General features: G+C 46.1%; 1 long non-coding RNA gene across 1 annotated transcript; it reads right to left on the bottom strand.

The window, feature by feature from the left end:
• Positions 1 to 197: 197 nt before the first annotated feature.
• LOC120859755 lies at positions 198 to 3,796 on the bottom strand. The gene is made up of 3 exons (XR_005720143.1): positions 3,749 to 3,796; positions 1,690 to 1,836; positions 198 to 299 (listed from the first exon to the last, which is right to left on the bottom strand). It is a non-coding gene; the product is annotated as an uncharacterized LOC120859755 (long non-coding RNA).
• Positions 3,797 to 4,731: the final 935 nt, after the last annotated feature.

Genomic DNA, 4,731 nt, shown 5'->3' with positions numbered 1-4,731 from the left:
AAAGTATGTACAGTCTACTTTTGAACTATTTTTTATCACAGTATTATTGATTGCTTTCTTTCCATAAAGTACCGAAGCAAAATTTCCCACTGTCAATAAAGAGTGCCGAGGGTAAGCTGTACTCTCAATCAGAACAGACCAGAGCTGGTAATGGAAGCCTGGGTCATCACCAAGACCAGCACCTTGGAGAGCGCAGCCACCCGCTGAACCAGCTCAGCCTCCACTTACAGCAGCATCTGCTGCAGCTTCTGCTCTGCCAGCTCCAGGCACACCTGCAACTGTCGGTCTTTAGCCTCCTTCTACAAAGGGAGAGCAGAACATTAAAATGGGCCCCGTGGTGTAGCCTCTGCCATTTTGAGTGGGCTGACACAAAAGCTAAATGCGTGTGTCTACAGGATTAGTTCTGTTTCGGAAGCTGCATCACGGTAATTTGTCTCTCACTGTTCCTGGCCTTGGTCTCAGTGGGCAGAACACCTCCTGCCAGACTATTTGCTTTTCCTAAACGTCTCCAAAGAAGTCATTTTTTTTTTAAGTTCTTATATTTTAAAGAAGATCAGGTTTCTGTAGAAGCTTATTCATTCTTATTGACAAGTTAAGGGTCAGTACTGACCCTTCTTAAAACACCAGAATCATCATTTGTCGGGAACCCTACTGACCACAGACGGCCATGGGCTTGGAAGCAAAAATATGGCTTTCATCTCCTCTGAAATACAGACCTGATCAGAGTGTGCTTGGGGAAATGCCAGTCAACTAATATTTGTCAATGCATGGTTATTCTTTTAACAGATCTTCTTACTCTGAAAACTTTCAGTGTAGAACATTTAGACAGATTCTTTTTTGAAAAAGAAAAATAATGAAATTATCTATACGCTCAGGTTCCTGAGAGGTTAGCATTTATTTCTAAGCAGCTTTCTTATTTTTTCTGTGTGCGTATTACTCTATGTACATACATAAACAATAAGAGACGCTTTAAAACCCTCAGAAAACAACAGCATATGGTACGTAGTCTTTTCTGATCTGCCTTTTACAGCCATTATTTTCTATATCGTGATGCTCTTAATTAGCATTCCACATCATACATTTCAATGGCTTTCTAGTGTCTTAGTCTTGTAGTGGAGCCAATGATACACTGTGTCACACACCAGACTGACTCACTTTGTTTTGGAGAAGCCAGATTTGGTTTTCCTGGTTAAGTCCTGATTATCTGAGACCACACAGGAACAGGAGCGAGTAAAGCTCACCAAACCACAGGAAGTGCAAACCCTAATCAGACTGGAGCTCTAACCCGGCCTTTTATCACAGTGACCCCAGTTCCCAACAGGCAGCCAGCTGCTGCGATGTTCCCTGCTGCTCTCTGCTCTTTCAGTAAAACTGCTAACAAGCCAACAGATTCAAGTCAAGTAAAACAAGAGTCAGGAGTGGAATTCCACACAATGGTTAACCCAAATCCCAAATAATTCAAACCTGTAAGTTGCAGTCACCCTCAATTTTTAAAAACATGTATTTCCTTTCAGTACAGCTGATTTATCGTGATGTACATCCACACTTTTGAACGCAGTATTTTAGGGTCCTAAGAACTTTCCATTGGGACGTGATTTCCAACATGGGAGTCACATGAAAAGGTCTTTACCTTCCTTCCTCAGTATTCACTATTATAAAAGTCAGACACAGTTCAGTAAAAGCCATTACCTGTCGATGCATAGAATCCTTATTTGCGATTTCATTTTCAAGTTTATCATCGAGGTTGTGCACGGAGATGGCTTCGCCCTGTGCAGCGAGGTAGCGTTTCACAGGTGTAATGATTTTCTTCTCCATATCCTCCTTCTGGGCCATAGCCTACACCAGGCATTGCAGAGGAGAAAAGGTAAGTCATGATCATAGAATACTCCGATACACTTCAGAGGAAAAAAGCGGGACTAAATCCTAAGTTTCAAATCAAACATAATATTAGTGTCCTCAAAATGAAAGTCCTAGACATGGCAGTTTTCTGAGATGTGAGCAAAAACGCGGCTACCTCAAATGTCACATTTGCCACGAGGGCACCCATCTGTCTTAACGTCTGTCTGGCCACTCGATTTACCAAGCTTCTTTTCTACATCATAAACCCAAACAGCAAACAAAAAGTACACTAAACTGCTCTGGCATTGCCAGAATTCCCGGAGGGAAGGTATCTGGCATGAAATGAGGACCTCTGTCCCCTACACCATACAGGCGGGCTTGACCCAGAACAAGGAGGGACCTTCAACAGATCCAACAGGGAGCTCTGAGGCTCATCTCCTCGGGTAAAATTTGGAAAACTCTCATGCAATTTCCTCAAAATTAGAGGAAGAATATTAATGAGTGGAAACAAAGTCAAAGTGTAACACAACTCGGAGCAGCCTTCTCAAGCCTAGTTCTTCTAAAGCAGTCACACCACATATAGGAAACGCTCCAACTAGGAGCAGAGCTTGCTGCCGGTGTGACTCCTGTCCGCTGGCTCAAAATCCATTTCAGGTCCCTCTGTGCTCACTAAGTAACCGATGTTGTCCTAACATCAAAAGTGAAAGGACTTAAAAACGCTTTTTCCAGAATTCTCTACGTATTAACCTCTGCCACCTAATCTCCTCCTGTTGCCAAAGAGTAGTGTGAACAGGTTATACAAACATGTGGAAATATTTCTGTTTTTGTTCTCACACAGAATTACTCACCCCGAGCTACTAAACAAGTGCACCTTCTGTCCCATATGGTGTAGGGGTGCTTTCTGAGGCGGCCTCACGGGGGAAGGGTGGGGCAGGGCCGGCGCGGTCTGTGTGCGCACAGAGGAGAGGCGAGGCTCCCAGGAGGAGGCCTGAGCCCCCAGCTCTCTTCTGTTTTCACAGTGACCGCTAGGGAGTTTCTCATAAATCACGACACCAGCAGACACGACCGCCAGAAACATCCTGATTCCGCATGGTCACACAGCACGAGCCTGAGGACCTGAGGGCGAGCAAACGCCACTCGACTTGTCTGACCGCCAGTATCATGTCACACATCCCTTCAAGGAGCGGAACCTCAGAAAACTAGAGATGGCGGCCAGGCAAGCTGCCTCAGCAGAGCCCACACAGCATGCTCCCATCTCTCCGAGAGAACGGGCTCCACAGACTGAGTGAATCAGAAGGAAATTTCAGCATCATCAGGAACACATTCAGCAGGCAGGTAGGGGGATGAACTGGGAGATTGGGGTTGACATTTATACACTACTGATACTATGCATCAAGTCAGCAGCGAGTAAGGACCTCCTGTACAGCACAGGGAACCCTACTCAGTGCTCTGCGGTGAAGTTAATGGGTAGGAAATCTAAAAAACAGGGATATATGTGTGTATATATATATATATATATATATATATATATGATTGGTTCACTTTGCTCCATAGCAGAAATTGACACAGCAGAGTAAATCAACTATACTCCAATAAATGAATGAGTGGATGAATGAATGTTTAAAAAAGGAACACACTAGGCCCCCTAGAACTTGTGGAAATGAGGAGTCCACACCCAGGGTGCAGCACAGCGCTAGGACTGCCCTCCTGTTGGTCCACTGCCAACGGACCACCTGGACCAGGCCTCTTCTACCCCAGAGACCTCGATGCAGAGGCGGGGAAGGCAGCCAGTCGCGGTCTCGTCAGTGCTCTGCTCTGGCTCAGGCAGCCATGCCAAGGCTGAGATCACTGGGAGAACAAGGGACCCACATTCCGCCTCAAGACAACAGACACGCCCACTGTCACTCACTTCGCGGACCTCCCGCTGTAGTTTAAGGTTAACTTCATTGGACTTGAGGAGGTCCGTCCTGGCCGTGTCCAGGTCCTTCCTGGCCGTGTCCAGGTCCTTCTCCAGCTGTGTTACGTGGGCAGAGAGGGCTGCCAGGCGGTCCTTCATTTCCCTCTGCTCCCATGACTTCTTCCTGATGATCTCTTGGAGCTCGATCACTTGAGCCAGGTCTTGATCGGGGGTTCTCTAAGGGGGAAAGGAAACCTTAGACAGCCTTGTTTCGGGAGGGAGGGAACGCAGCACTTCCGGGAAATCGGTGAAGTCAAAACTGCCTTCTGTGCTCTGGAGCTCACACGACCCTCACGGCCACTCAGACCTACATGGTGCATTGGTGAAAGGTCTCAACAGCCCCGCACAGACTGGACAGTAAGACGAGAACCAGACAGAGAGTGAGACCGAGGACATGCCTTTCCGTTGGCCCTTGGCATGTTTTCTTGCTTGTGATTTACATCAAGCACCCCGTCCAATAGTATCTTTTTCAGGTTATTCTTCTCTTTAAGAATCATCAGCGAAAACCAAAAAATTGAATCCGAATAAAGAAATAAGTAAAGACAGCAAAACTCCATTTGGAAAAACTCAACTCAGAACTGAAAATACAGCATAAAAAGAAAATACATGGTGATGCTATCCATCCCGAATAGCACCGGGTGATTCGAGTCAGAATTGGTCTCCTACTGGACAAAGGGGTGCTTAAGAGATCCTGCAGCTCTGAGCCACAAGTCTAGTTGACTAGTCATTAAAATATCCCAGGTGGGCTGTCCTCAATCAGAAAGATAAATAACATCTAATGTCCACCACTATAGCCTTCATACTTTTTTAAAATGAAAGGATACAAATGACAAACCCTTGGACTGCAAGGAGATCCAACAAGTCCATTCTGAAGGAGATCAGCCCTCAGTGAAGGCCAATCCGACAGGCCCAGCCTCCGGCTGCTCTCACCTCAG

Source organism: Oryx dammah, unplaced genomic scaffold (genome assembly GCF_014754425.2).
Source record: "Oryx dammah isolate SB20612 unplaced genomic scaffold, SCBI_Odam_1.1 HiC_scaffold_2833, whole genome shotgun sequence".
NCBI classification, from domain to species: domain Eukaryota; kingdom Metazoa; phylum Chordata; class Mammalia; order Artiodactyla; family Bovidae; genus Oryx; species Oryx dammah.
This window is presented reverse-complemented; position numbering and strand designations above follow the sequence as displayed.